Source organism: Mus caroli, chromosome 6 (genome assembly GCF_900094665.2).
Source record: "Mus caroli chromosome 6, CAROLI_EIJ_v1.1, whole genome shotgun sequence".
NCBI lineage: Eukaryota > Metazoa > Chordata > Mammalia > Rodentia > Muridae > Mus > Mus caroli.
In genome coordinates, this window is record NC_034575.1 from 44,004,960 (window position 1) to 44,014,097 (window position 9,138).

General features: G+C 42.6%; 1 pseudogene; it reads left to right on the top strand.

Annotated features, from left to right (window-relative positions):
* Positions 1–2,795, top strand: part of LOC110295602 — a 13,194-nt pseudogene extending 10,399 nt beyond the window's left edge.
* Positions 2,796–9,138: the final 6,343 nt, after the last annotated feature.

Genomic DNA, 9,138 nt, shown 5'->3' on the forward strand with positions numbered 1-9,138 from the left:
AAAGTCCCCCATACCCTCCCCCCTACTCCCCTACCCACCCACTCCCACTTCTTGGTTCTGGCATTCCCCTGTACTGGGGCATATAAAGTTTGCAAGACCTAGGGGCCTCTCTTCCCAATGATGGCTGACTAGACCATCTTCTGCTACATATGCAGCTAGAGACACGAGCTCTGGGGGAACTGGTTACTTCATATTGTTGTTCCCCCTATAGGGTTGCAGACCCCTTCAGCTCCTTGGGTACTTTCTCTAGCTCCTCCATTGGGGGCCCTGTGTTCCATCCTATAGATGACTGTGAACATCCACTTGTGTATTTGTCAGGCACTTGGCATAGCCTCACACGAGACAGCTATATCAGAGTCCTTTCAACAAAATCTTGCTAGCATATACAATAGTGTCTTGGTTTGGTAGCTGATTATGGGATGGATCCCTGGGTGGGGCAGTCTCTGGATGGTCCATCCTTTCTTCTTAGCTCCAAACTTTGTCTCTGTAACTCCTTCCTTGGGTATTTTGTTCCCTATTCTAAGGAGGAATGAAGTAATCACATGTTGGTCTTCCTTCTTCTTGATTTTCTTATCTTTTGCAAATTGTATCTTGGGTATTCTAAGTTTCTGGGCTAATATCCACTTATCAATGAGTGCATATCAAGTGACTTCTTTTGTGATTGGGTTACCTCACTAAGGATGATATCCTCCAGATAAATCCATTTGCCTAAGAATTTCATAAATTCATTGTTTTTAATAGCTGAGTAGTACGCCATTGTGTAAATGTACCACATTTTCTGTATCCATTCCTCTGTTGGACATCTGGGTTCTTTCCAGCTTCTGGCTATTATAAATAAGGCTGCCATGAACATAGTGGAGCATGTGTCCTTATTACATGTTGGAACATGTTCTGGGTATATGCTCAGGAGAGGTATTGCTGGATGCTCCGGTAGTACCATGTCCAATTTTCTGAGGAACTGCCAGACTGACTTCCAGAGTGGTTGTAACAGCTTGCAATCCCACCAGCAATGGAGGAGTGTACCTCTTTCTCCACATCCTCGCCAGCATCTGCTGTCACCTGAATTTTTAATCTTAGCCATTCTGACTGGTGTGAGGTGGAATCTCAAGGTTGTTTTGATTTGCATTTCCCTGATGATTAAGGATGTTGAATATTTTTTCAGGTGCTTCTCAGCCCTTTGGTATTCCTCAGTTGAGAATTTTTTGTTTAGCTCTGTGCCCCATTTTTTAATGGGGTTATTTGAATTTCTGGAGTCCAGCTTCTTGAGCTCTTTGTAGATATTGGATATTAGCCCCCTATCAGATTTAGGATTGGTAAAAATCCTTTCCTAATCTGTTGGTGGCCTTTTTGTCTTATTGACAGTGTCTTTTGGCTTACAGAAGCTTTGCAATTTTGAGGTCCCATTTGTTGATTCTTGGTCTTACAGCACAAGCCATTGCTGCTCTGTTTAGGAATTTTTTCCCTGTGCCCATATCTTCGAGGTGTTTCCCCACTTTCTCCTCTATAAATTTCAGTGTCTCTGATTTTATGTGGAGTTCTTTGATCCACTTAGACTTGAGCTTTTGTACAAGGAGATAAGAATGGATCAATTCCCATTCTTCTACATGATAACCGCCAGTTATGCCAGCACCATTTGTTAAAAATGCTGTAATTTTTCTACTGGAAGGTTTTACCTCCCTTGTGATCATAGGTGTGTGGATTCATTTCTGGGGTCTTCAATTCTATTCCATTGATCTATCTGTCTGTCACTGTACCAATACCATGCAGTTTTTATCACACATCCTCTGTAGGACAGCTTGAGGTCAGGCATGGTGATTTCACTAGAGGTTCTTTTATTGTTGAGAACAGTTTTTGCTATCCTAGGTTTTTTATTATTCCAGATGAATTTGCAAATTGTCCTTTCTAACTCAGTGAAGAATTGAGTTGAAATTTTGATGGGGATTGTATTGAATCTGTAGATTGCTTTTGACAGGATAGTCATTTTGACTATATTAATCCTGCCAATCCATGAGCATGGGAGATTCTTCCATCTTCTGAGATATTCTTCAATTTCTTTCTTCAGAGACTTGAAGTGAAGTTCTTTTTGTTTGTTTGTTTGTTTGTTTGTTTTTTGTTTTTTNGAGACAGGGTTTCTCTGTGTAGCTCTGGCTGTCCTGGAACTCACTCTGTAGACCAGGCTGGCCTTGAACTCAGAAATCCGCCTGCCTCTGCCTCCCAAGTACTGGGATTAAAGGAATGCGCCACCACCGCCCGGCTGAAGTGAAGTTCTTATCATACACATCTTTCACTTCCTTAGTTAGAGTCACACCAAGGTATTTTATATTATTTGTGACTATTGTGAAGGGTGCTGTTTCCCTAATTTCTTTCTCAGCCCGTTTATCCTTTGTGTAGGGAAAGGCAATTGATTTTTTTGAGTTACTTTTATATCCAGCTACTGCACGGAAGCTGTTTATCAGGTTTAGGAGTTCTCTGGTGGAATTTTCAGGATCACTTATATATACTATCATATCATCTGAAAATGGTGCTATTTTGACTTCTTCCTTTCCAATTTGTATCCCCGTGATCTCCTTATGTTGTCGAATTGCTCTGGCTAGGAATTCAAGTAGACAAGCCTGTTTTCAAGGAGCACATCCGCAAACTGAAGGCAGACAGTGCCCAGCAGAAGCTCCTGTCTGACCAGGCTGAGGCTCGCAGGTGTAAGACCAAGGAAGCACTAAAGTGCCAGGGGGAAATGTCTCCGGGCCAAGAAGGAAGAGGCCAAGACTCTATCTAAGGAGGAAGAGCCCAAGAAATAATCTTCCCTCGTATCTGTACATAGTGGCCTGGCTGTGGCCTCACAGATCAGTCATTAAAATAGAACAAGCCTTAAAAATGATAAACCTTTCAAAAGTTTTTCAATGAACTTAGGTACACTCCCCACCCCATGTTATTTGGCTTGTTTTCTTGCTATAATAAAATATCCGAGACAATCGATTTGAAAGGAAAGATTGCCAGACATGGTGATCCATGCCTTAATCGCAGCACTGGGGAGGCAAAGGCAGGTGCATCTGTGTGTGTTTGAGGCCAACTTGATTTACATAGCCATGATTTACATAGCCAGTCCCAGAATGGAGAGACCCTGTCTGAGGCAACTATGACAGCATCAGCAGCAGTAACCGAGAAAATAGCTATTTCTGCTCATATTAAGCAGAAATAATATTGCTATTGTGTTTGTCTGTGGGGAAGTGGTTTATCATGGCAGGGTTGTTTATAGAGGAGCAAAGCTGCCTACCTATAGCAGTCCCAAACCAGAAAGAGGACATAGCTTGACGTTTCAATATCACATTCCAAGGCAACTCTTTTTTGTTTGTTTTTGGTTTTGCTTTTGCTTTTTTTGAGACAGGGTGTCTCTGTATAGTCTTGGCTGTCCTGGAACTCACTTTGTAGACTAGGCTGGCCTCGAACTCAGAAATCCACCTGCCTTTGCCTCCCGAGTGCTGGGATTAAAGGCGTGAGCCACCACGCCCGGCCCAAGGCAACTCTTAATGACACAACTTCCTCCTTCCTGCTGGGCTCTACCCTCTAAAGTTTTTACCACCAACCATAGCACCATATGCTGGTGACCGAGCTCTTGGCACAAGTGTCTTTTGAGACATTCAAACCTTAACCTTCAGACTTGCCCTCCTCCAAATGAAATGTTCCTGGGAGAGTGGACTTCTGAGAAGGTTGAAAAGGGAACACGGTTCTTACAGCAATCAACCCAGAGGGCTACCTTCTCAATGCTCCAAGTAAATATGCTGCAAATGAATTTAGGGAACAAGGGGTCTCTTTTGGATCACAGTTCTGGGGTACAGTCCATCATGACAGGGAAGGCACAGAGGTGAAAATAGCTTGAGCTGTGGGGACAGGATGAGGTGGCTGGTCACATTTCATCCATAGTCAGGAAGCAGGAACCCATGACCAGCTGGCTCCCTCCATTTGCATTCGGTCTGGGACCTCAGCTTATAGGATGGTGCAGTTCATAAAGAGCGTCAACCCTCTTCAGTTGACATACCCAGAGGTGTGTGTGTTGTGTAATTCCAAATCAGTCAAGCTGACAGTGAAGAACCACTTCATCTTGGAAACAGAGAGCCCAGCTTTTCAGTCTACAGCATGCGGCACAGAGGATTCAGGATATGTCCATGTGACACTGATGATTCAGGATGTGTGTAAACAGGCATAGTACTAAGTGGCTTGAAACACTTTCTCAAATCTTTTTTTTTTTTTTTTTTGAGTGTGTGTGATGCGTGTTTGTGTGTGTTTGTATGAATTCATGTGTGTATGTCACAGTGTGCATTTGGTCAACCTTGGGTATCTGTCCTCACCTTCCACTTGGTTTGAGACAGTCTCGTGCCACCTCATCAGATTTTATGTGTATTCTGGGGACTTGACCTTGGGTCCTCAACTTTCATGCAAGTGCTTTCCCCACTGAGCCTTCTCTACTGCCAAGATGCCTTTTAATTTAAGTTATAAGAATCTTTCAAATAGGACCTCTTTTATTTATCCAAAGATTTGTTTTCTTCTTAATTAATGGTTGGCAGTATTGTGAAATTAAGAATCTGAAAACTCAAATTTAGAAGTGGAAAAAAAAAGAGAGAGAGAGAGACCTAGGCCAAAACTAAGAATAGTGATATTTTAATATATATTTAAATTACATTTTAAAATATATGTGTGTGTACACACACATGCACATGTCTGCTGTGGCACGTGTGGAGGTCAGAAGGAAACTTGTGTGAGCTGATTATCTCTTTTCATCTATTAGGTCTTGGGGATCAAACTTCTGCTGTCAGGCTTGTTGGCAAGTACCTTTACACAATGAGCTATCTCACTGGCCCAAGAGTAATAGTATTTTAAAGTTATACTTACCGTTTAAGAGTAAAGGAAAGAGAAGTTATTGAAAAAGGTTAGTTCAGCCTGTATTTTAATGCAACTTAAACAGAAAAGTAAACAATTGAAAATGTCTAACCCTAGTTGTTGAAATTGAGAAGACAGGCCAATACTAGAGGCCCAAGGGAGCCCATGGAAGTCATGCTGATGGGTCAGAAAGCATTATTACTAGATACTGAATCCACCAAAGCCTTCAGTTTGCACTTCTTCACCTCCAGAACTATGACTAAATAATTTACCTTATTTACAAGTTATATACCTTATGTTCCCACTGTTAGTTTTCCGCCATAGATCTTATTGTACAGCCCAGGCACATCTTGAACTTGAGATCCTCCTGCCTCAGTTGTCCAAATACTAAGATCACAGGCCTGCACCACTGTGCCTGGCCTAGAGTCTTGTGGGGTCCACTTAAATCCAACATAAATTCAACATAACTCAAACATCAGGTCAAAGTGGGTGACAAAAATTTATTGTAATGAAGCTGCTACCGATCCACCAGGGCTGCAGAACAGACTTGGGAGCTGAGCTACAACCCTGAGGGGACACCGTGCAGCATATTTAGATGATGAAACCATAAAGGGGGAGGGGAACTGGGTGGGCTGTAGCATTGTCCAATCATATTTTCACATAAGGGGTTGAGCAAAAGTTTCCATCAATCAGGATAGAAGGTTCCTGGGCCTGGGAACATAAACTTAGTTTGACTCTGCCAACAAGATGGAGAAGCTGTTCTTGAAATGTCTAGACTCAGACTCCTTACAAGTTGTCCCTGAGATGTCTGGGCTCAGACAACTGTTTCCTTCCAGTAGAAGCTGTTCAGCTATTGAGAAGTCCCCAGGTCGTCGAGGGCCAGGGGCCTTGAATTTAGTTTCATTAAATGGAGTCTAAGCATGCAATGGCAGTCAGTACTTAGAATAGGTTCCTTTTGCTTGTTCCCAACAGTCTTTCCTTACAGCAGTCTGAAAAAACAAAGGCCAGCAGGACACTGGTCTAGCCGGGAACCTGGTCAGATCTTGTCCTTGCTTCTTGTAGCACCAATGCAGGTATTATGAGAGTTCTTATGCAAAACTTACAAAGCAATTGTACATGGTACAAAGAGATTGTACATGGTAATAACTGTCAACTAATGTGAGATTTTTCTCCCCTGCCCACATCCTCCTCCTCTGACACCGAGGCAGAGTTTGGTCCTTCAGGATCTGGCAAAGTCCCAGGATCACATTCCAAGGCTGGCTGAGATTCCTTACACATGCTCAAGTCTCTTACACAAATGGAGTTATTGCATATAAAATAAGTATATGTATATGCATATGTATATGTATATGCATATGTATATGTATATATACTTTCATCTACCTCTAGATGACATACCCACTAGATATAGGTGCTGTGTAATTAATGATTATAATTGCTCAGTGAGTACTGGCAAGAAAAATCCTTGCTGAGTGTGTTTATTAGAGAGACAGGTATTTTCAATGCAGGATTGGTGGTCTGGGCTCATGCAGAACTCTGTTACAGAGAGCCAATTGTTCTAGTTGGAGGGCAGTTTTTGCATATGAATACAACATTCATCCGCACTAATACAAAGTCCATTCTGTTGTTTGAAAGGGATGTCATACCAATATCACAGACTTGGTGGCATGTCACAGATCAAGTAGCTGTAAGTTCAAGGCCCCATGGGGCCTGGGCTTTGGTTTCTCCTGCAGTTTTATCCTTGGTTTGCTGGAGGAAGTTTTCTGAGGGATCCTCATCCTGCCTTCTGTTTGTATTCCATTCATCTTTTAGATCTCTTTTGTAATCCACATCACCTCCTCTTTTAAGGACACCCATCAGACTTTTAGATCCACCTGGGTGGCCTTGTGGAAATCATCTCTTTATCTGTCATGTTCTGAGTTACTGGGTTTCAGTCCATCACAGATGCCTTCCGTTGTTCTGCTCATAGTGCAAGGTGTTTGGAGCAGAGAAGAAACGACCCATTCTACCTCAGAATGGAAAGGACAAAGCTCTCTGCAGAGGATTCCATGGGACAAGTGGCAGGGATCAGATGAAGTTGCCCCATCTTGATAGAGCCCTTTCATCCCTATCTTATAAAGGAAAAGCCACAGTCTAAATCAAATGGCCAGTTCTCGGGTGTCGGAAAGCTGTTTAATTTAACACCCTGCTTTGTAGTCTGCCCAGGTCCCAGGAGGAGCTGCAGAGCGGGCAGAGCTCAGCATTGCCTGGGGCACCATCTAACATTGAGCATCTGCCTTTGGCAACTTGCACTTTGTTGGCAGTGGAGCTGTCTGTCAGCAATCCCCAAAGCCCAGAGATGCACATATATCTTAATTACATTGGAGAACACATGGAGGGGCACAGAGACCAGGGCAGAGAATCCAAAATGATACATCGTTGGGGAAAATCTCTGTGTAATCTGTTTTGCTGACCTTGAACACCTTCTCTTTGAAGAAAAAAAAAACCCAAAACAGAATAATAGTACATATTTCTTTAATAAAAAGAATTATTCTCTGGGCTTCACCATTCCCTGCCTTTCATAGTATTTTTGTTTGACAACCAAAAGCCAGGGGGTTGTATTAAAATTCTTGTGCTTTCTTTTTAATTGCTGGCTGGGGTGTGATTTCAGTAAAAGGGGCACAGTGCTTGTCCTGGATGCTCGTGCGGCGTCATTAACACTACTTCCAGGGTCTAAGTCTATCTAGCAGCAGGGGAAAGTGATACTTAATTGGATTTTTGCAATCTTTGAGGCGACAATCGCTCTTTTCTTTAGAAGCTGTATATTGAGTTCAGAGTTGAACCAGCGCGGCATCTTCCTATTAACGTCACAGACAGTTAAACAGAGACATATAAAACTACATGACTAACAGTGCTCACAGCAGCTGAGAGCCAGAAAAGGAAATCTCAAAATCCTATATTTCAGCATATTGCGTGTGTGCTCAAAAACCTTTCAATGATCAATAGGTATGCAGAAAATCTCCTTTTGTCCATCGTCCTCTCAATACTGTGTCCTAATGCTCAGATTGATTGAGAAGGTGAGTTTGGAAGGCTTTCATGGACCTGTCAGAAGAAACTTGAAAGGACAAACCCTGGGAGAGGTGAAGGACACAGAATTAACAGCATCCCTGATCACTAATGATATTTGTGGGCCACTACCCTAGTAACATGAGAATCACCCAAAGGCTCTGAACTAATCTGGATGCCTGGTCCCAGCCCAGACTAAATTGGAATACCTCAGGAATTGAACATTTGTATTTGTTAAAGCTCCCTTGATGATTCTCCTATGGGGGCCTGGGTTTGCTAGACTTTGCTGTGAAGAGAAGACAATGGCTTTGACAGTGATTTGGGACATCTGCTAGGAGCCTAGGTCTTTGAAACCACAAGTATTATTACTTAGAGAACTGGAGAGTTCTCTAAGGTGACTCCTAAAGAATGCGACCCAGTTAGCTGGTTTCCGGTGGTCTCAACAGTTTAGAACCCCATCACTTTGAGGCATGGCTCACACCTAATGTCTTTAGCCTTGAGTCTAGAGATACCTGTTGGAATTTTTATTTCTGAATCAATATTAACAAAACAGAATTAAAGATTTTATAATGTGTTAACAGTGAATTTGTGTCACTGAAAGGGTTTCATGAACATGAGTTCCTGTGGGTTAATAGACTTCTTGAAAGCGATTATGTGTGACCTCTCCCTGACAGTTCCCCCACTAGCTATTGTAGGTGTGAACTTAGATGTGAGCCATGAGTTACTTGGAGTCTGTCATTATAAGAGACTCTGAAAGAATCTAACTATAACGTGAACATAGAAAGACCCCCATTCTGCTGCTTCTTGGATCCTGTGGTCATGCCGGAGTGGTCCAGGATGTGTAACTAAGTCCAAAGAGCAAGGAGTTCAGCACAGCTATCAGAGGTCTGGGAAGGACAGGGTTGGGAGGGGGATAAAACGGGGTTTGGGGAGTTGAATAGCAAGTGTTGAGGGATTGGTTGGACTTCTCAGTTAATGGTACCACGATAGCTCATCTTTATAATAATATAACTTGCAAGTGGCTGGTACAGATCATCCCTGGGAGGTGCGGGCAGCACAACTCTTCATATCTGATTCTATCATCTAGTAAGGCAGAGAGGAATGGAGACACAGGATGACTGGATAAAGAAATGAGAAAGTGCTTTGTATATGCATCTGTTTTATGGACTGGCACTGGGCACTGGGAGATCTATTTGGGTTCCAAGTTCTTTTTTTTTTTTT